This window comes from Phyllostomus hastatus, unplaced genomic scaffold (assembly GCF_019186645.2).
Source record: "Phyllostomus hastatus isolate PE091 unplaced genomic scaffold, TTU_PhHast_1.1 phas_contig_195, whole genome shotgun sequence".
Lineage (NCBI taxonomy): Eukaryota > Metazoa > Chordata > Mammalia > Chiroptera > Phyllostomidae > Phyllostomus > Phyllostomus hastatus.
The window spans coordinates 2,521,958-2,545,800 of NW_025333706.1; the positions used below are offsets into that span (position 1 = coordinate 2,521,958).

The window sequence follows — 23,843 nt, forward strand, 5'->3', positions numbered from 1 at the left end:
GTTATTCTTAAATCTTATTTTCTACCTTTGTAAACAATTTCTGACCTTATTCAAACTTGTCAAATAGGATATTCAAGAATTCAGGCCACTGTCTTATCACCTTCTCCTGCTTGTCCTACTTCTTTCTCCTCATCATGATTATGATCATGATCATCATTGTTTTTCATTTTTCTGTCTTTTTCTTCATTTATTATTTATTTATTCTGTCATAAAATTGAACCATGTGGAAATTTTAGAAAAACAGAGTAATCTAAATTAAAAAAAAACCTCAGTAGATGGCCTGAATAACAGATTAGAGAAGACAAAAGAAAGAACAGGTGAACTGAAAGACAGAACAATGAAATTAAACAGTCTGAACAATATAAGAAAATAAACTGACAAAATGAAAGGGACAGAACCCTAGAGATGTGCGAAACTTTAACAAAGATTTAACATTAATCACATTGAAGTACTAGAAGGAGTGGAGAAAGAGGGTGGGGCTGAAAAAATACTCAAATAATGGCTCAAAATTTTCCAAATTTGACAAAAAATATAAACTTGCAGATTGAAGAAGCTTATTATCCCAAGCATGATAAATCCCAAAAAATCCACACCATGCCACATCACATCACAATTAAACATCTAAATACTGAAGAAAAAAAAATCATCTTACCTGTATGGTAAAACAATTCCAACAAAGGTATTTTTAATTAAAAAATAAGTTTAAAAGTGTCACAACATTTCTCAAGTGTTGAAAGAAAACACATTCACCCACAATTTTATATCCAGCAGAACTATCTTGCAAAACAAGATAAATCAAGACATTCTCAAATGATGAAACAAAATAAGAAAATTTTGCCTCCAGCAGACCTACATTTTAAAAATGGATAAAGAAGTTTTCTAACTAGAAAGGAAATTAGAGAATTAAAAACTTAAAATATCAGGAAGAAAGGAAAACAAAAGAAATAGTACAAATTGGTTACATGACTTCCTTCTTTTCTTGAATTTTATAAAATATGTTTAATAGTTGATGCAAAGATTAAAATACTGATGAGATTCTCAATATATGTAGAGAAAATATTTGACATAATTATATTACAAATGGAGGAAGTTAAAGAGATCTCATGCAAAAAGAGAGATCAATGCAGAAATTAGGGAAAGGCCACCTGTATTTATAAGGTAGACCCTGATGGTGTTTAAGTTTTATTCAGTTGGTTGGGTCTGAGACCATGTGGTCATGAATGATGTCAAGATTTCAGTTTAACATCATCCTTCTAGTTAAGAGTCCTATTAACAGTAGCCTTGACTAAATGCTGTATGAGAAAAAAAATAGTAAATTGGGTTCCAGTTTCTACCAGTTGAATAAATCAGATTGGCTAAAGAAGTAGAGTACTAATGGGAAAATTTTCCAGAAGCCAATATTTTTGAGGGACAGTTCTCCATGTGTCTCCTGGCTTTATGCAGATCCTGCAAGTGAGATAATAATTGTACTTTGTTCCAGACTATCTATGCAAGGATATTTGCAGAGCAAACACTCTTGGAAGATAAAGATCATGTCTCATTCCAGAACAATGAGTATGCATACATATTGACTATTATAAAAGATATGAGCTCCCTAAGGTCAGAATCCCTCACCTATAACACAACCCACACTATGTGCAAGTGTCATCTGACAGTCTTCAAGTCATTCTGTGGGATTTAGAGCTCAGTAAATGAGTACAAATTCTGATCTTCCAGCTACTGCTATTGATGAAGTAATAAATTGTCTTTTGTCTTTGATCCAGGAGTCTCGTATCTTCTGCTAGCATCCATAAAATTATGGCAATCTAATTTCTTAGCTTGCAATAGAGTAAAATCTCAGAGCTTTCAGAGTTTTTAACAATGCCTCTGCCTTTATAATCAACTTATCTTTTTGTGCTTAAAGTAATTACAGTTGGTCTCTATTATTTATAAGCAAAAGGTCTTAAGAAACCAAATCTAATTCCAAACTCATTGTCTAAACATTATAAATTATCTGTCAAGAAAATCAATATACCACTTTGTATGGCTTATTCTTAAGTAGTAGAATGTACCTCCTCTCTGGCTAAAGAAACACTGAAATCACTGAAATGGATGCAAAATAATGTAATAACTCAAGAGTGATATTTTACAGCTGCATGTGAAAGGAAAATCATTACTCTTTTATTGAAAACATGCAAGTAAACTTAAGCTAGATATCTTTGTCATAGAGCAAGGAGAGTGTGACCAATAGAAATGGGGTCCTTGCAGTGTCACAAGAAAAGCATCTGGGGGACCTGCATGGGAGGATGAGGTATGGTGGTAAGGTTTATTGAAGCTGGAGCAAACGCAAAGGACTGTCCCAGTTTAAGCTCCATCCCACTGTGGAAGAAGCCCAACCTTGTCTTCATCAAGCCCAGAAAAAAGGCCAAGGTCCAGAAATTCTGCGCCACTGAACTAGTTTATATCAAAGCTTAGTCCAGTTCAGCCTTTGCCCCTGTCTGGCTAGCACAGTTTCCATTCCCAGCTGTGCTTCTGCTGGTGCTGCATTATTGTAACGAGGCTGGAGCACTTGAAGACTGTGCTTGGAGCTTGAGTGGCAACTGCTAGGCCAGCATGGCTGCTACAGATAGAGAATGTATGAGCATGTGGGGTGAGCTCATGTTACTCAGCAAAAGAGGGAACTTGCCTTTGTTGGGTTCCGATTATATTATCTTGAGCTTAGGAAGGACTAGGTACTCTTTCAAACTAACAAATCAACTTCCATATTCCTTCACAGGCTGGTGTTGGGCCCTCCCCCTAACCAATCTATTTCCTAGATCTCCCAAGGTTCTGTGTCCCTCATCCAAACCAACCCTTTTCCTAGGATAGACAGATAGGCCTTTATGGTCACCATCTTGGCTCCTACTGAGCATGCCTCATAGTGGAAAAACTTCCTTCTGTGCCATTCTGTGCCTTCTGGCCACTGGGTATGTGTCCAGCAGAGGAATTTCCCCTTTATTGTTTTATCACTCCCTTGGTAATCCTGGATAATAACCAGTAACTATCCTTCCTGCCTGCTTTGGAAATTAGGTCCCAAGGGTGGAGGATGCAGCAGTCCCCTGGGGAGGCTATGAATGCTACCACAACTTCCTAGTGAAGCAGGATTATTGTCTGATTTAGCTCTCTTTTGCTCCCTTTGCTCTCTTTCTTTATTAATATCTAGCTACCTACACTAATAATAGTTGTCAAGGGAATGAGAACTCGATGAAAGCCAAGATGTAAAAGAGTAGAGAAAACCAGTGGGGTTGATCCAGTTGTAATTACAAATAAAACATAAGCATTCAGTACAAAAGAAATAGGTTCAAGAGTTCAACAAAGGCTGAAGTGTAGAAACATTTTAATACCTGGTGAAAAAATTTGAACTATATTTAGCAGATATAGGTAGGGAAAATCACTGATGAGTTTTTGCCAAATGTAGTAACATCACGAATATGAGGATTAGGAGAATAAACATGATTCAATTATACAGAATTATTAAGAAAGAGTGAGGGAAGACCAAAGAATCACAAGTAGTCATTTTACAGTTCTTACATGATATGTCTTAAGCTACAAGTTAAAACAAAACAGGTACATTTGAATACACAGGAGTATTTCAAAACTCAACATGTTAAGATACTTGCATATTAGTGTCACTTGAAGATCTAATACTTGTGCTTTTATTCCAAGAAGGAACATTTCAAATGCAAATGCAGTTTTAAGAATCAGGTTTTGCAAAACAAATTGCATTTTGCATTGCTGAGACAGATGCATTTCAAGATAGGTGTAACACAAGAAATATGGATGTAAAGTGTCCATTTTTACCAATGAGCATACATGCTTATGTTGCAGTGGCTGCAGCCTCCTTCTTCACTAAGCTTTGTATAAAAGAAAAGAAAAACTTGAAAGTTGAAGTCTATAGTTCACAGTTCTCATTTTCCTGCCAAAAACCAAAATTAAACTTTGCTTCAAGGGAGCCCATAATTTTTTAGACCTATTTCCACTCTCATACCTGTTAAATCTCCTGTGGTGGGGTTATCATTTTATTCTAGAAACATCTTTGTAAGAAGTCTTCAGCTGAATTAACTAAGGCAGCTTGTCCTTACCAGTCTGCATCTTTTGCTATTCAAATCATTCTAGTAGGCAAGAGAGTATTCACTCAGCTAAAATAGAAAAAAAATTACACAGTAAAAAGATGGTAGCCTTGTTATCTATATTGTTTCTATATTTGCAACAATATAGAATTGTTTTGCAAATATAAGTGAAGTTGTGAATATAGAAGTATTCTCAGTCTGAAAACATCATTTCATACACCCAATTAATATAGGAACTCATTAACATTCTGGGGGGAAAATGAGAAGCTCCTTCTTACAGGAAATGTAGTCTACCAGAAAAATTAAGGGACTTTTTTCTTCAAAAGTTTTGAATACAAAAACCTAATTGACAGTGATAAGCCCTTACCTGTGTTGCACTGAAAAATATAAGAAATGTTAGGAAAAAACTGGTGGCTATGGGCATCACTAGAAATTCTCAGTTTTGTCTTGTTTTTCACTTACTAGAATAATGATGAGCTCCTGGTAAATGAACATTAGCCAAGTAAAGCGATCAGTTATAAGGGCTGGAGATTCTCAGTGCTTCTTTGTAAGTGCAGGTTCTATCCAGTCATTTCAGAGGATGACCTCGAGGGAGGGAAAATTAGAGAATTAGAGAGAGTCAGAGGGGTATTTCACAGAGAAATCTCCAGAGAGATTTAATTTCAGAGAGAGGTGGTAAGGAGATGAAAAGGCAAATGTTGAGTCAGAGCAAAAAGAAAGAAAGAAATGGAAAAAGGAAAGAAGATGAGTTTAAAAAACCAGGAAGATACCAAGAACTATTTCAGCTCCAACTTGCCCTCCTCACTCAGGGTGTGAGCCCCTCTCTCAGCCCAGTCTCCTGCCTAGCAAGGCTATAGAGGACCAACTATCACAGCTTGTGGTCATACTGTCTTGTTGCCCTAATTATGGGGGTCTGAAAGATGCCAGAGAAGCTCTGATGTGGTGGGTAGGATGTAAGGCCCTTTTTTAGAAAGATGTCCAGGGCTGCTCATCTCCCCAAACTAGTCCACTTTCCAGAGAGAGGAGACTGTGCAGCCACACTTCTCTGGCTTCTGAGAGTGTCCTGCATACCCCATTCCTGGTTTGCTTCTGTATGTGTGGAGGAGCTGAGGTGCACCAGGCTACTCTTTATTTTAGCAGATGTAGGTGCTTTCAAAGGAAAGGACAAAGAAGTTCAGGATCTGGAGTCAATAAAAAACAGTCAAATCACAGAGGTCTGACCCACTGACAGACCAACTGCACTCTTCTCTCAGAGAGGCTGGTAATTTTTTCTTTCTCTTCTTTTCTGCAACACCCAAATCTCACTTTCTGTGAATTGTGAGCCCTTAAGGTAGTTTTTGCCTATTCTATTGGGGAACCAGAGGATGTAAAGCATCAAAACTTGGCCTCCAAAAGGTATGGGTAAGCCCCAGACCAACTATTTGCTTGTGTGACATTTACTGAGGTAGTAAAACCTTGAATTCCAGGTTCTTCCTCTATAAAATAGGAGTCCTGGTGGTTTAGAGGACTAAATGGGAGAACATATGTCAAATGTCCCAGGCATAATAGCACACACCATATAGACAAAACACCAGAAGGCTTGGCGATGGTGCTGTATGAGTTTCCTTTTGCTGCCATAACAATCTACCACAAACTTAGTGGCTTAAAACAATACAGAATTTATCATCTTATAGTTCCGGAGATCAAAAGTCTGATGCATGTCTCACTGGGCTAAAATTAAGGTGTTGGCAGGGCTGAGCTCCTCCTAGAGTCTCTAGGGGAGAATCTGTTTCCTTGCCTCCTGGCCCCAATCAGACTCACTCCAACCTCTGCTTCCATTATCACCTGTTCTCTGACTCCTACCCTCTGCCTTCCACCTTCCTGTATAAAGACCTCTGGGCTGACATCAAGCTCACTGAGATAATGCAGAATAGTCTCCCCAACTCAAAATCCCATTAATTCCATCCACAAAGTCCTTTTGCCACATAAGGTGATATAGTCACAGGTTCCGGGAACTGCTGTGGACATCACTGGGGACCAATATTTAGTCTACCATATGATAAAGGACTGGAAATGTGAAAGCAAAGGCATAGTTGAATAGAATTGAGAGGAAGTTATAGGAGTACAGGCCCCTCACCCTAAATGGGAGGATGGCAAAGGGTGTCTGGAGATATGACTACATGGGACCAGACAGGAGAATCTGAGTGCTATTTCAAGTTTTTAGATAACCACCAGAAAAACTGAAAAAGTTCATGTCAAAATTTGGAAGTACATGAAGACAAGTTAAATAGAAGATAAAAAATAAAAGTGAGCCCATATGGCATCATTAAGAATGTGTAGTCAATATGTGAACCTAAAGGAACAAAATGAAGAACTCAAAAAATAGCGCAAAAACATATTTACAGCTATGGAAATAACTGCTAACAGAATTAAAATTAAAAACAATCTCTCTCTCTCCTCTCTCTCTCCCCCACTCCCCAACTTTCTGTTTGCTTGTTTGCACTTTTGTTTTGCTGGAGTAAAACATCCAGAGAAGTAAGGATATTTTCAAGACCCGCCTTATGCAAAATTCCCTTGCTTATCTCTCACAAACCAAGAGCATACCTTCTGGAAATAAAGACACTCTCATCTGCTGCCCATGCTTGTCCAGTGGGCTCTGGTTTGAAGCTTTGTTCCCTCTCTTCAAATTCTGGTTAGAGCATGGGCATAGGTAAGCACATGTGCACACTCAATTAACTGCATGGAACAAAAAATTCTGGAGACACATCAGTGCAGGCCTAGAATGCTTTCCCAAACCCACAAACCCAAACCTTGTAGACAGCAGGGGTGTGAGTCGCTGCTTCAGATTCTGTCATGAAATGTACACTGAGGTACACTACAGTACCAACTAAAGGAAGCAGTCCCTGAGGCTGTACTTTTTAGATTTTTTTTTACTATCTGCATGCACTTGATTTGATTTCTAAAAACTATGATACACAGATGTTTTTACTGGAGAAAAAAATATGTAAAACACATTGCCACTGTGTTACTGTTAATGGTGAATTGAACCTCACTTCTTGAGTTTGGCTAAGAAAGAATTCAGAGCCAAGAACTCTATGCAAGATAAAGTTTATTTAGAAATTCACAGAGGTGCCCTGACTGGTGTGGCTCAGTGGATTCCAAAAGGTTGTTGGTTTGATTTCCAGTCAGGGCATGTACCTGGGCTGTGGGCCAGGTCCCCAGCTCAGGGTGTACAAGAGGCAACCTATCAATGTTTTTCTCCCTCTCCTTCTCCCTCCCTTCCCCTAGCTCTAAAAAGAAAGCAATAAAATCTTTAAAAAATAAAGTCACAGAGGTAGAACAAGTGAGCCAGCTGGGCTGCATGGACTCAGGAAATAAGTTACAGAGGCAAAAGAAGGGCCTTTGGAACTCAGCAGAAAGAAAGCAAAGATAACATGTCTGAGAGAAGAAGGAGGGGAGAAGCAAGGCACGGACATGCTTGAGAGAGAGAGAGAGAATGCACTGGGTCCCTTGTCTTAAGGGTTTTTTTCTGTTTTCTAAAGTCTGGGATTTAGGGGAGGTCTGGGGGTGGATATCAACATTCATCAGCTTTTCAGGTGTGTCCTTTAAGGATCATGGTCTCTACCGATTGGTCAGTGACATTGCTTTGCCTGGTTTTACTGCTTTTCTGGTGTTGGAGCTAACACACAACTGAGGCCTAGATGTTATTTTTAGTTTGACCGAAGTTCTGTCTCTATGCTCAATAGACTTGAGGCCCTGTTCCTAAAATTATCTGATGCTGGCCAGAGTTCATGGTCATGAGAGTTTAATGTTTAAGGGAATAGTTATGCAAGGGCTTGTATGGGAATCATATGAGACTCTTTTCTGGCCCCATTGTTCCTCCTCTAGGAGGTTCTAAATGGCATGACTAATGACATGCTAATGGAGGAAAGGTCACCCTGGGGGTGAGGTCCTAGCCTGTAACAGTTGTTTTCTCTAGTTTTGATCATTGCTGGGCACTAGGACTTCCCACCCTGGTGACATTCTGTAACTGGCCTACCATTCCTGCTCTGCTCATGCCTAACTGCACACTCTTTCATTACTGGAATGGGATCAAGTGTGAATAACAAAAAGAGGAACTCTGGAACCTCTTCTGCCTTTTGTTATGTTCTTGTCATTTGAAGATGACACAGAAAGTAGTAGAGAAATAGTTACAAATCCAAGATCTGCCTCAGGCAGCCTGGGTTTGAAGCCCAGCAGGCACCCATAATAATGCCTAGCACATAGTAAACAATCAGCCAATGTTATTAGATGAACTATGGTTCAGAGGCTCCATGAATTAACTAGTACTATTTATGATATGCCCTCCCCAGGCAGAAAACTGGTCACCCAGAGAAAATACTGGTCAGTTCTGAATCCAAGCAGAAGAGATTCTTCCCTCCAGAGCTGTTTGTCTGTCTGTAAACTATATCCCAGTCCAGGAAGATGAAGAACCTGCTCTTTGCAGAGATAATCTGAAGACCCTGTTTCTTCTTTGGGTTGTTAGAATGGGAAGTAAGCCATTCCCCCAAAATATTTTGGTATCTTCAGCAAATCTTCTTACTGTTAGATATGGACACTACAGCTGTCTTCCTTTCCCCAGAAGCTGACCCAGAAATGAGACATCAGCAGAAGGGGTTTATCTAATAGTACAGAGTACCTCAGTGGGAAGCAGGAATGTGAGACAGGGAAGGGAAGGAAAGAGAAGGCAGCAGTCAAGGAGGCATGATCGGGCCAGCAGCATTAAAGATCACTGGAGCTCCACTGTACCAAGAAACAGTGGAACCCACACCTCAGAGTTATGCCGGAGGGAATAGGGAGCTGGGTCTTCATACACCAACCTGTCAGTCATGGTGGAAGCACAGCCAGGCCTGTTCACTCCACAGCACTCAGGAAGAAGATTCTGGAACCTACCACAGATAGATCCAGGTGAAGACCGTTCTTTCACAAAGGCATTTCAAGGCACCCTGAATATACTAACCTCACCAGGCTTGCTGTGCTGACATTGAGGGAAGGAAGTATAGGGAGGAAAGACAAAGGCTCTGCAGGCAGACTGGGACCGAATCCCTGCTCTGCCACCTACTAGCTCTGTGATCTTATACAGTTGGCTTAGTGTCTCTGTGTTTCACTTTTCCCTTTCATAAAATGGGGATGACAATAACAGCTCCCCAGTAAGGTTCTTGTGAGGATTGAACATGTTCATATAAATAAAGCACTTAAAAAGGACCCAGCCATGACAAGTGCCAAAATGTTTTTTATTCCAAATCTTTCGTCAATTGCTTTTGCTCATAAATGCTCTCATATAGTGAGCGCTCAAAGAGTTGAACAATAGCTCATTCACTATAATGAGCCAAGAATTGATGGAGGCATTGCTGTGAAAATGAGCTGGTCTCTAGAGAACTAGGGAAGGCGTGTGGCCAGTGAGCTGGTGGTAGAGGTTGCTTGCAGGGTAGCTTTGTCACACAAACAGCCACTACCAGTTTACTGTGATAACCTGGCATTCATTTCTAAATCTTAGTAGCTTGTATATATAAAAGAAAATAATCTAGAAAAAATACATAAGGTCTTAAAAGCAAGTGTGACATGCACAACTTCTTGAAATTGGTCATTTTCAAGGCATTTGATCATAGCCAATGCTGGGTAACAGGGCTCCCCTCTGCTTCTTTAGCCTCACCATCAATCCCAGCCAGGGTGAAATGGCTTCTGTTATAGGCCTGCTAATAACTCCTATAAATAGAGGTGAGAGAAAGCACAAAATCTTTTATCATTTTTTATGCATAAAATAAGAACTCTCTAATAGAAAAATGTCTTTCTGACACCTTCTAAGGAAAAATATTCTGTTTATGCATTTTAATGAGATAGTATCTCATAGGAATCTATTGCTATATACTCTTCAGTGTCCTCTCCAGGTAGATTTAACCCTTTCAGGCTGAGACTGGTTTTTGCTAGAAGCTGATTGCCAGTTCCCCACCCAGAGGATGGAAGGACACTGGCCTGAGACTACACTGCCCTCTGCTGGGGATCCAAAGCCAATAAGGCAGGGAAATTCTCAGGGAAGTTTTCCTTCATTTTTAATAAACTTTATAAAATGTATAGAGAGGTTCTGCATGGGAAGTGAAGTTAGACTGTAACAGTTGCAAAGCCTCTCACTCTACAGAGGCAAAACTAGGATGTTAATTTGAGGCTGGGAAAATGGTAGGATTTGTACAGACAGCTGGGGTTTGGAGTCCCAGCTCTGTCTGTCCCAGAGATATCATCTTTGGCAAGTTGGTCAATACTTCTCAGTTTCAGTTTCCTCATCAATGAAATGGGATAATTGAAAGGATGCCTAAAGATTAAAGAAGAAAATGTATGCAAAGTCACCAGCAGAGTGTGTAACAGTATTTCAGTTATGATTATTACTTCAATCTTTCTTCAGAAACGCAGATGACTTGGTCAACAGTCCCAAAGTCATGTGTCTGTACAGGGACAAAGGAGGGGTAATCCCAGGTCAGAGCGTTCCATCCTCCTGCAACTGTCCTGGGCTCCAATGAGCTTTATTCACTCCCTAGCTGCTGCCTCAGCAGACACCTGGCCTTGACCCTTTGCCTAAGCAACTCCACCACTCCACACACACATACAAAAAAATATGTTGCCTTCTCCCCCAGCAGAGCACTTCCCCAGAGGTACTACAGGTGCTATTGTACAGAGGGCAATGTGAAATTCTCAAAGTAGGAGAAAAATTCTCTGTGCCATGAACAATTGGAATGGGGCAGTGAGGTCTGAGGGAAAGGGCTGTCAACTGACTAAATTTCCTGAACTAAAGGAGAGTTCATTCACTTACTTTTATATTCATTCACTCACAAGTATTTTTTTAATATCACCACTTGCCAAGCAAGTCTTCTCAGCATTCATGTTGAAAGATTGTGCTGGTGAGGCTGCAGATGGGCTATGCCACACCCTTGGGCACCTGCTGGGTGGACTGGTTCCCCTTTTGTGTGGTTTGTCACACCCCCAGTGAGACCAAAACCCATACTAGGGCATCCCATAACATCTTGTGGAGTGAGCAGTCTCTCTTGTAAACAAGTTTGAGCAGGTGAGAGTTCATATTGACGTAAAACCTTACACCACAAAAATGACATAGGTGCTAGCAGGGGCTGTCCATGCAGTGTCTCAGTACCCACAGTAGTCCTTTTGGAGTCCTCCCAGTAGATCCCATAGTCAGAGCCACTGCTGAGCAACGGGCCCTCATAGCACTCCAGAGTCAACACACAAGGACAGGTCTAAGTCATCACCTCTAATGAGTTTGGGTTGGAGTTACAGAAATAATCCCAGTGTAGCATTCACAATCCATGTTCCTTCAGCAGTGTCTAATCTTTCCTGTCTCCAACTTCTCATCAGACCCTGAGAATGATACTCATTTTGCACAATTGTTGTGAGAATTAGAAAGTAAATGTCAAGCCCCCAGCTATCTACAGAGTGTGTGCACTAAGTCAATGGTAGCCATTGTTATTACTTCACATCTATAGAATATGCATATGTGTTGTGTACATGGAACTTTACACACACACATTGATGAATGTGAAAACATACATACCAACTTCTATTTCTGTGTATAAAATATTTAGTCTAATAAGAAGAAGAAAAATGAATACTCTTGAGATTACAAGGGATAAATATATCTATTGGCAAAGTTCAAAAACAGGGAAAACTAATCTAAGGTGATAGAAATCAGAATTATAATCGACCCTGGGATGATGGAATCTTGTTCTAAAGGGGCAGTTTCTTGGTGATGGAAATCCTATCTATGTTCGCTGTGGTGGTGGTTGCCAAAGTATGTATATTTATACATATTTGTCAAAGCTAATCAAACCATGAAGCTTTTGTACTTGTGGTATGCAAATGAGGCCTTAATTTTTTAAATAGATCAAGGTCAACCCAGTGAAATTGAGATTTTACACTGCCATACTTTCCTCTGTTTAATATTTTTTTTAAAAAGCCAAATGAAATCCCTCCCCTTATTAAAATCTTCCTATGGCTTCTTCTTGGCCATACTACAAAATCAAAGTATTTACTGTAACTTATGAAGCTGCCCTGATCTAGCCTATCTCCTCTACACATTCACTTCCCATCACTCACCCAAACACCCTGGCTTGAACACACCAGGTCCTTTGCACTTCTTACCCCCTCTCTTTAGATTACTCTTGCCCACATCTTCCTGCAGACCGTTAATGCAGGAATCTCCTCATCCACTCACACCCCAGATGTCTACTTCAGAGACACCACCCTGCCACACTATCTCTTTCTTCCCACTGCCTATACTTCCTCATAGTACTAATTCTACCTGAAATTAAATTGTATATTTATAAGCTTATGTGTTGATTGTCTACCTGCCCACTGTAGTGTCAGTTTCTGAAGAGATCTTGCTAGTCCTGTATCCCCAGGGGTTAGAACTGCCTGATGCACAGTAGACATGGCCCACATATGTGTCCACACATGTCCACACATGTAAACACATGTTTATACACACATGCTTGTGCAATCACGTGAATAAATGTGTGCACACACATACATGTATACACATATACAGAGGCACACGTGCTGACCAAGGAGAGTGGGCAGAGAATGGTAATGATGACTTTTCATTGGTTTGATTACATAGCATATTTAACTTTTCTACTAAAAAACTGAGATCTTGTAAAGTTGTTTGTTTAAACCTCTGCAGGAGCGCTATTTCTCCACATGAGGTTCCCACTTCTCATGTCCACAAGATGTGCTATAGAGAAGAATACAGAGTGTTTTGAAGATAAAGAAGTATGCCAACTTCATATTCAAGTTCAGCTGCTCTTGACCTCAACTGTAAATAAAAATATTGGCTAAGAAGTATCTGACTTGGGTCACTTTCCTTTAAAAATAAAAAGATTGTTTCAATTACACCTCAATTATAAATAAATAGAAAAAAATCACTTACCCCTCAGTTAAGAAAGACAGATAAATAAACAAATACATACATACATATATACATACATACGGATGGGAGAGAGAGAGAGAGACAGAGAAAGGGAGGGAGGGAGAGAGGGAGGGAAGAAGGGAGAGAAGAAGAAAAGGAAAAAAAGAAAGAAGATCTTGAATTTATCAAAACCAACCTAAGAAAGCTTGATGGTAAGTTGTGTAGATGCCAGATGTCATATTAATTAACCTTGCTGGCTAGATTACCATAGTTCAATCAGTCAACTACCTACTAATAATGACATCCCTTGTGAGCAACACCCAGAACCTTTTCCAAGGCTGAAGTTACTCATTTCACAAAGAAATAACATGCTTTCAAATAACACTCCCAAACTTGACAAATATACAAGAAAATCGAGTTCCCAGGCACATTTTTGAACAGCTAAGTGAAAAGAGCTGTGGAATGTGAAATATAAATGTGAGCATCATTCTCACTTTGATGTTTCTTCTTTGATCCCATAAGAAGAATGATAATAACCTCTCCTCCACCCATCTCCTCTGATACTACCCCAACATGCACCCTGGACTTCAAGGACAATTTCTGGTTACTTTGTCCAGATGAAGGAAGTCACCAAGCCCTGGTGCCTGGTATGCTCTGGACCCTGTGTCTTTCCCAAGATGAGAGTGGCAGCCTGTGTGAGTGCTTAGCTCACAGAGGACTCAAGCTGTCACCACTGGTGACACCTCCCTGTTCTCATTTTGCCTATAGTACAATAACATTGTTATTTGTTGAACTAATACCAAGTGGTTAGTTTGTGTTTTAAACTTCAAAAAGACATTATTGGTGTCATGAAGTAATTGAACACATAATCCCCAAAACTGTTCACTGGTTGTTATACACACATGCTCAGGTGTCATGAACATTAAAGAACAAAACTGGGAGTGAGGGTTTTAAGAGCAGAGATCTGAGTTCAATCCTGATTCTACAACTTCCAGCCTATGTTACTTCACCTCCTTTTCTTCAGGGTCTTCATCTGCAAAATGGAGATAATAATAGGTCCCACTTCACAGGCTATCTTGATAAAAAAAAAATTAGATACTGGCCGACAGTGTTCAGAGGGGAAAGGGGAGGGAATTTCAGGGGAATTTCAGGGGAAGGGTTTATAGGAACAAGTATAAATGACACATGAACAAAAACTAGGGGTGGGTGGAAATGGGAGGAAGTTGGGGAGAGCTGGGTGGGTGGGCTGGTATGGGAGTAAAAGATATAAAATTGTACTTGAAGAATAATTAAAATAAAATTATTTTAAGAATTAGATACTGTGTGTAAAGGATATATCAAAGTGCTTTCATATATATATATTTAGTATCTTTATAAACAAAGGGCTGTGGTGGTAGATGGTCTAAGTGAAATGAAAAGAGGGGAAAGTTCCCTGTCTTGAGTAAAACAAAATGTAGAAGTTGTTATGTATGCTTGAAAAAAAGGAACTAGAATCTAGAGAGGTATAAATAAAATAAACATATTCATTGATCTCAGGGATCTTACACAAGCTATCTCTTTTAGTTTTCAAAATAACAAAATACCATTGCACATTGTTCAGTATACTTTTAATTACTAGAGATCTAAGCCTAACTCAAAATGGCTAAAGACAAAAAGAAGTGAGCAAGGGAGGGAGAGGGGAGGAAGGGAGGAAGGAAGGGATGGAAGGATGGAGAGGGGGAGAGAGAGAGAGAGAGAGAATCCAGAGGTTAAATGATGTATGAATGGTTTTCTCTTTCTTGCTCCATTCCCCCAGCTACAGGTACATGCTTCTCTCTTTCTTCTTATTTGTTGGCCTCATTCCCTCCTACTTCAGACAGGCTTTCTCTGTGAGCCAAGAAACATGGCTCTGGAAGCGCTAGGGCTATATTCTTGGAGAACACAATCCAACCGGAAGAGAGGCCCTCCCTTTTTCATGATTCCTATGTCAGATCTCAAGGGAGCATCTAGTTGAGCCCTGAGTTACATGCTCACCATTTGCCCAGTCACCAGGCTTAAGCACATAGGGTGCTCTGATTGGCACTAAAAAAAAGAACAAACTAAGCCCAAAGTTAGAATAAGAAAGGAAATAATAAGAACAGAAACAAATGAAATAGAATAAATGAACAACTTAACAAAACTAAGGCTGTTTTTGTTGGGAAAAAATCAACAAAACTAACAGACCTTTAGCTAGACTGAGAAAAAAGAGATGAGACTAAAATAAATGAAATGAGAAATAAAAGAGGATACATTACAACTCATGTGGCAGAAATGAAAGAAATTATAAGAAACTACTCTAGACAATTATAGGCCAACACATTGGATAATCCAGAAGAAATGAATAAATTCCTAGAACTATATATATGATTCTATAGAGATTGAATTATGAAGAAATGGAAAATCTGAACAGACCAATAATGAGTAAAGGCACTGAACAGGTAGTTAAAAACGTCCCCCCAAAGAAGCCTAAGACCAGATGGCTTCACTGGTGAATTCTACCAAGTATTTAAAGAAGAATTAATACCTATTCTTCTCAAATTTTTCCAAAAATCCAAAAAATTGAAGAGAAGGGAATATTTTCTAACTCATTTTATAAGACCAGCATTACCTTTAAACCAAAACCAGGAAATAACACAATGAGAAAAGAAAACTACAGACCAATATACCTAATGATTATTGATACTAAAATTCTCAACAAAATACTAGAAAACTGAATTCAAGAGTACATTAAAAAGATTAGACACCACGATTGCCTGGGATTTATCCATAAATGCAAGGATGGTTCAATATATGCAAATCAAGAAAAGTGATATACCATATTAACAAAATGAAGAAAAAAATCAAATGATCATCTTTTAAAAATGCAGAAAAATAATTTGACAAAATTTAACATCCTTTCATGATAAACACACACATACATACAAGCTAGAAATAAATAGAAGGAAGTGACCTCAACTTAACACAGGCCATATATGAAAAGCCCACAGCTTCGCCCTGGCTGGTGTAGCTCAGTGGACTGAGTGTGGGCCTATGAACCAACCCATCACTGGTTCAATTCCTAGTTAAGGCACATGCCTGGGTTGGGGGCAAGGGCCCCAGTAGGGTATGTGCAAGAGGCAACCACACATTGATGTTTATCTCTTTCTCCTTCCCTTCCCCTCTCTCTAAAAATGAATAAAGGGATGTCATCTTTTTTAAAAATGAAAAGCTGATGGCTAACATCATAATCAACAGTGAAAAACTAAAAGCTTCTTCCTAACATCAGGAACGAGACAAGGATGCCCACTCTATTCAATACAGTGCTGGAAGTCTAGCCAGAGCAATTCAGAGCCTATGCTCTTGACTTAGCTCTACGCTGGTGACTGTGGTCTCCAAACTAGACTGCTATGACAAAGGAGGGTTAAATCCTACCTCCAGAAAGCAGCCTTCACACCAAAGGAGAGAAGTCTTAGGAAGTGCAAGTGTTGATCAACATAGGAAAGAACTTTGTAAGAACTGGAGATTTTCAAAAATGGAACAGAAGTTCTAGGATTGCTCTGATCTCAGATGGAGCTCCCTAGGAAAAGAATGGGTAGATGTCCCTCTGCCTTTGTGGATAAAGCAAACAGGTCCCCTCACCCCAGCAGAGCTGTTTCCCAGCTGTTTCCCATGGGGCCCCATATGCTCCCTGTGGGCACAGGCTCACACACCAGGATGCAGAGTGCCCAACACTGTATCGAGCTCAGAGGTGCTCCTGCCATACTCTCGCAAGTGCAAGCACAAATCCCTCAACACAAGCCAGCTCGTGGTGGGTTGGGCTGTCCCCATCCCCACAGGAAAGGGATATCCATTAAGCCAGGGCTGGGCTCCTGAGAGCAAGAGTGGCTGGAGGCAGAGGTGGGCTGTGTATCTGGAAGCAGCTTTGACTTCCTGATGGAGGATGAGTGAATTCAACTCTCTTCCAAAGGTCATTGACAGGAGGATATTGTCTGGAAACATTAGAACAGTTTCTTTAAATCCAGTTTCCCCCACTGTTTTAAAAAGGGAAATGATTTGAAATACAAAATCTCATGCTCATGAGAAAGCTCAGTTGGCAGGAGGAAACTAATGCATTCCTGTGGTATAACTGACACTTTTTCTGAGAGGTTTTTTTGAGGGGATAGAGAGGGGTTGGTAAGTTTTAGATTTCTGTGCTCCCAACTTTGACTTCCAGGCATCTGCAACAAAAAAAGCCAATGCTTTCTTCCCCTGCAAAGCTGTTCTCAGTGGAATTGCTGTCCCATGAACCCCCAGCCTCCAGGTCTCCCCATAATCACAGGTGAGGAGAAGCGGCACCCTGGTAAAGCCTGCTCTGAGGTGACCACCTTTCTCCTCTGCCACATCCCCAAAGTGCCTGCCTGCTGTTCTCGACTTCGTCTGTCCTCTCTGATGGCCACCAAGCTGCCAGGGCCCTGGTTCTCAGGGCAAGTTAAATCAAACAACCAGTGACCATATTTTCAATAATTACAATAATAAATTCTTTGTCATTACTGCTGAAGTAGACTTTCACAGAAGGGATTTATTTGTAACTTAAGAAGAATTTTCTAATTATGAGAGTTTTGAGTCTCTAAAAAAAATTAGTAAGGGTTTCCTTCTGTCAGTATGGGCATCTATCCAAAGATCCTTAAAAGCACTTGAACATAAGCTGAAGAATTTTTTATCTCTTTCTGTTATGTGGTTTTCATGTTACAGAATAAAAAATAGATCTCAAAGGAATCTTTGAAAGCAGAAGGTCCAGTCTTCTTTCTCTAAAAGCCTGTGTGAATGTGATGTGGTCGGTAGTGAATTTTAAACATGGAAGGACCCTGAGCTGAGCACAGCATGGGATTCTGGACTGGATGCTGACACAGAAACCAGACGTTGGTGAAAAAGCTGGTGAAGTCTGAATAAAGACCGCAGTTTAGTTCACAGCATTGTACTAGCAAAAGTTGTTCAGTTTGTGACTGCTCCACACTCACAGACACTCACATCAGGGGAAGCTGTGGGAAGCATACATAGCCCCTATCTGTGCCATCTATGCAACTGTCTGTAAATCTAAAACCACCCGCAAATAAAATTATTAAAAATAAAGAACAGATTTCCACTCATTAATATATTTATCTGAGTCAAATTTGTTATCTATGAGCAATGAGACATTTTTAATCCTTTAATGCATATTTAAATCAGCATCTTCATTCAAGATTTCCAAAAGATTAAACTAACCAACAAGTTTCTTTCTCATATTTAAAATAAGATTTAATATAACCCAAGATATAATGCCTGGCTTCTGAGGACTGCCAGGCAGGGTGGGTGGACCCTGTCCCAGAAAGGGCCACAGAGAAGTAGGCAAGGGATGGCAGGCTGTGGACAGAGGAGTCACATTAGGCTCAAAGGCAGATGAGACTGTGACTTGAATATGCTTTTCAAAGTAGAACCTTATTTCCATCTATTAAATTAATGCATCACCTCCAATGCTGCACTGACTCAGAGTGTAAGGAATCCACGTACTCATTAAGGGACCATAACACTCATACTTGAGAAGCTTCTTGAATAATTCAAACCAGCTATATCAGAGGTCAGCACACTTGTTCTATAGAGTTAGATAGCAAAAATTCAGATTCTGTGGGCCACATAGACTATCTGCAGCAAAGTGTTTCAGTTTTGTGTGTTTTTAAGAACCCTTTAAAAATGTGAAAACTACTCTGGACAAAGAACATGGAAGGGCACATACAAGACAGACATGGCCCACGGCTGCTAATCCCTGATCTCTGTGGACAATGTCTCCAATTATTATGTTTTATTAAAATGTGTCAAATGAAAAAACATATTAAAAGTCCTGTTAAAAACCTTGTCCTGAGAAGACAAAACACTCTCAGATTTACAGGGTCATTTCATGAGTCAGTTTTGTTCAGACCATGGCCTCTGTGGGTTCCAGGTGGTTGGTGGGGTTTGTGCAGAGAGCAAGAGGCTTACACAGCCTGGGGCTCAAGGATGTTCTTTGTGGCTCAGAGGATCCCCATAACTCAGTGAGCATGGAGGCTCCAGTCCCTGGAGAATGGAGGGCTGGCTGGCCTCTTTCCCAGGTACATCTGTGAATCTGAAGGTGCATACCTGTCATGCACCTGAGCTCAATGGCTGGCTGCCTCCCTTCTCCCCTCCCCTTCCTGACCTTCTCAGACAGCACACCCAGTCAGGGTCTCCTGAGTCTCCTGTGAGACCCACTGTGACTATGAGGATGCTGAGATCAGGTGGACAGAAGAGGACTGTCCAGTCTTAATGGGACCATCATTGGCTTACTGATGATGAGTTATTCAATGCCCCAGTTGCTTAGGGTGTTTGCAGCCTCTGACAAAGAGGAAGGACACAGAATGAAGGATGGGCTTGAGATGCCCTAAGCCACATCTCCCAGGTAGTGAGGTTGGATGCTGATGCTTTCCCTTGCTGAGAGCTCCCAGCAGGAGCTGCCTTCCCACCATGTGGCAAGAACTGGACACTGATGCTCCTGTTTCCTGCTACTTCAAGCTGCCTATCCTCTGGCTGTGACCACAGTCACTGTCTCTTCCAGATCTTGAAGGGTCCCAGCCACATTCTAAAATTTACGTTTTCTAATATGGAAATGTTTAATATGTTGCCTTGTGAGCTGTATTCCTCTTAACTGCAGGAGAAATAAAGAGTAGAAGCCTGTAAGTACTGAGGTCCTATATAGTCTGAGCATCTGTTTTATTTAAGTGAAAGGTTGCTCATGCCAAACAAATACTGAAAGGGGGAAACATTAGTTAAATCAGTCACTCAAAAAAAAATCAACAACAACCATCGCCTCTGAATTATAAAGGAAATTCATGTGAATATATTCTATATTATTAATTATAATCTAATCAATTTATTTAAAAATTATGTGTTCAACTACATTTGTAAAAAAACAATAAAGTGACCTGTGAGCAGTAAGATCGAGGGACAGAGTCTCAGCCTTGCCACCCAGAGACTACTGAGCCTTGATTGTTCTGCTGCCACCCACTTGGGACACAGAGCATCCAGTCACAGATAGAGAGGAGCTGGTACAGAAGGTCAACCTGGCCAAGCAAGCTGAGCAATATGATGACATGGCAGCCTGCATGAAGTCTGCAACTGAGCAAGGAGCCAAATTATCCAATAATGAGGGGGATCTTCTCTCAGTTGCTTATAAAAATGTTGTAGGAGCCCATAGGTCTCCTTGGAGGCCATCTCTGCTGTCTTTCATCTCAAGTATTGAGCAAAAGACAGAAGGTGCTGAGAAAAAACAGCAGATGGCTCCAGAATATAGAGAGAAGATTGAGACCGAGCTGAGAGGTGATCTGCAATGATGTCCTGTCTCTCTTGGAGAAGTGCTTGATCCCCAGCACTTCACAACCAGAGAGCACGGTCTTCCATTTGAAAATGAAAGGGGACCAACTACTGTTACTTGGCCGAGGTTGCTGCTGGGGATGACAGGAAAGGGGTTGTGGATCATTCACAACAAGCACACCAAGAAGCTTTTGAAATTAGCAAAAAGGAAATACAGCCAACACATCCTATCAGATTGGGTTTGGCCCTTAACTTCTCTGTGTTCTATTATGAGATTCTGAACTCCCCAGAGAAAGCCTGCTCTCTTGCAAAGACAGCTTTTGATGAAGCCATTGCTGAACTTAATACATTAAGTAAAGAGTCATACAAAGCACACTAATAATGCAATTACTGAGAGACAAGTTGACATTGTGGATATCGGATACCCAAGGAGATGAAGCTGAAGCAGGAGGAGGAGAAAATTAATTGGCCTTCAAACTTTTGTCTGCCTCATTTTAAAATTTACACAGTAGACCATTTGTCACCCATGCTGTCCCACAAATAGTTTTTTGTTTACGATTTATGACAGGTTTATGTTATTTCTATTTGAATTTCTATATTTCCCATGTGATTTTTATGTTTAATATTAGGGGAGTAGAGCCAGTCTATATTTAGGGAGTTATGTTTTCATCTTGGGGTGGCCAATATGGGGATGTGGAATTTTTATACAAGTTATGTTTGGTGTAGTACTTTTGATACATTGTGGCTTCACAAGAGCCAGTGCTAAAATTGCTTCCACGTCTAAGCAAAGGAAACTGCCTACATTGGTTTGTCTTAGTGGGGAATAAAAGGGATCACTGGTTCCAGTCACAGGTGTAGTTGTTGTGAGTACTTAAAGTTTTGGAGCACTTAGAGGGCCCTTGTAGAAATGGCTGCCCCATGGATGGATAATACATGTTGAACCATGTGTGTATCTGTGGAATATTCAGTCTCAGTGTGCACACCTTTAACTACAGTTGCAGAAGTGTTCCTTTAGTTGTGACCCAACTTGCTCTGGACAAGGGCAGAAATGGTTCACATTCCATTATTTGTAAAGTTATCTGCTGTTTGCTTTCATTATTTTTGCTACACTCATTTTATTTGTATTTAAATGTTTTGGGCAACTGAAGAACAAATGTACAAGATGCATTAAAATTAATTGCTTGATATTCATTACTGTATGTATATCAAGTATAGCAGTAAAACAAACAAAACCCCGTGAATTTAACTTTCTTAGGGTTTTTTTTTTTTTTGCTTTTTGGGTTTTTTTGTTTGTTTGTTTGTTTGTTTGGGGGTTTGTTTTTTTATACTTGCCTAATATGCATGTGCTGTAAAAACAGTTAACAGGGAAATAACTTGAGATGATGGCTAGCTTTGTTAATGTCTTACGAAATTTTCATGAACAATCTAAGCATAATTGTTAAGAACACGTGTATTAAGGTCATGTAAGTGGAATAAAAGTTTTATGAATGGACTCTTGAACTACTTCTCTACAGCTTTGCATGTAAACTAGTCTTTTTGTTCTAAAACTTCTCTCAAGGAAATTGTACATTTTTGGAAATTTATTCCTTATTCTCTCTTGGCAGCTACTGGGCTTTTACCAAGTGCAAATACAAAGTTTATCCTAACAACAAAATACTACTACCAGAACTACTGTTCCCAACCACATCCCATGCTCCTCCCCCACCCAGCCCCCTGGAATAAAAGATAGTTTTGGGGTTTGTTTTTAAGATGTAGGGTTGATTTTTTTTAAAGGGTAATGTGTTTATTCCATTTAAAATTTTAGTACATGGCTTTTTCTAAATTCAGAAGTCACAATGTTCTTGGCCCACCGTGACATTGGGTTGTGTTAACTGTAAATTCTGTGCTTCCAAATCACTTTTGTTTCTAAGAATTTCTTGATACTCTTATAACCTGCCTTTCTATTTGTCAGGTGCACAGGATTATCTTTTTTAGCCTTTTGTCTTGGCTGAAACCATTCCTTCTTGGTGGCCATATACTTGGGGGAAAAAAACGCATGATCTTTCTGGCTCCACTCAATGTCTAAGGATACTCTACTTCCTTTGCTTGCATCCCAAAAGCTATTTCCTTCCCTCAAATCTCCTTAGTTGATGAGGTTTTGTTACCTCTTGTTACCTCCCTGTAAAACTGTACCGTCCCGAAAGGTCTGTCATTGGCTGCTTTGAAATCCTCCTTCTTCTTTTCTTCTTTAAATAATGGGGCTAAGTTATACCCAAAGCTCACCCTACAGACTATTTCCTCAGTACCTTGCAAAAACACCAAACAAAAATACCATTTAAAAAGAGGTGTATTTGTTTTCTTTTAGAATGTAAGCTCCTCAGGAGCAGGGACAATGTTTTCTTGTATGTTCTATTGTGCCTAATACACTGTAAATGCTCAATAAATACTGATGATGGGAGGCAGTGAGTCTTGATAATAAGGGTGAGAAACCAAAATTCCAAATACTATTTTGTTGCTTGTTTCATTATGGCCTCAGATTAATTGGGAAATGTCAGCCCTTTAGGACAACTGCCTCAAGTAAAAGTGCAATGGGGGCCTTGGGGTCTTCCTTTCCAAGGAGAAAATAACTCCTGCATTTGGGACAACATCATAATGCATCTTCACTCACAGCTCTTTTTTCTTTATTGATTTCTTCTGACCCCCAGGCCAAGGACATAAAATAATCCATAGTTTAGGAGAACTAAGCTAAACTGAAGAGATTGATCTAATTCAAGTAAATTATAAGTAAAATCTGAACCTTGTCACATTTGCCTATTTTATGTGTGTCAGTCAGTCAGTCATCTACTAAACTAGTTTGATTCTGAAATAAATTGTGATAATACTTCATTAATAATAGGTGTTCATATGTTTCTACATAGTAGTTCCCAATAGATGATTCCAACCTGGGATTTTTTTTTTGCCTTCGACTTGAAAAATAAAATTTTTGTAATTTATTTCTTTAAAAGAAAACAATAAAGTGTAGGGTAATCTACACTTGTATTTTAGCTACTCACCCTACCGCAGATCACCAGAAACATCAAAAATTTAACTCAACATACATCACTATTGGAGAATTGTGGGCTATCATTGTACCTACTTTTCTGCTTAATAGCGATTAAGTGGAGGATAATTTCCCTCTGTTTTCCTTCTTTATCTCCTCAAAACTGAGTCAAAGCATCTATGATCTAAGAATCCACATACATATGCATTTTCTCAGTCTATGGAAAATAAAAGTAAAAATCCTAGTATGTTGGGGGAGGGGTTCAAAAACATCCAAGAAATGTTTTTCAAATCCTGAAAAAAGATTACGATGATGCAAAATTACAAACTCACAGCAATTAAAGCAGTAATATACTAACATAATAAGCACATGAGTAAAATAGAATGGAAAGGCCAGAAATGGACCCAAGTATTTATGCAATTCAGTATCTAATAAAGTTTAATGACCAAAGTGAGAAGATGAACTGTTAAGATGG

The 23,843-nt window shown here is 39.7% G+C and overlaps 1 pseudogene; it reads left to right on the forward strand.

Moving 5' to 3' along the window:
• LOC123815550 overlaps positions 1 to 20,814 on the forward strand; it is a 50,552-nt pseudogene extending 29,738 nt beyond the window's left edge.
• The last annotated feature ends 3,029 nt before the right edge of the window (positions 20,815 to 23,843 follow it).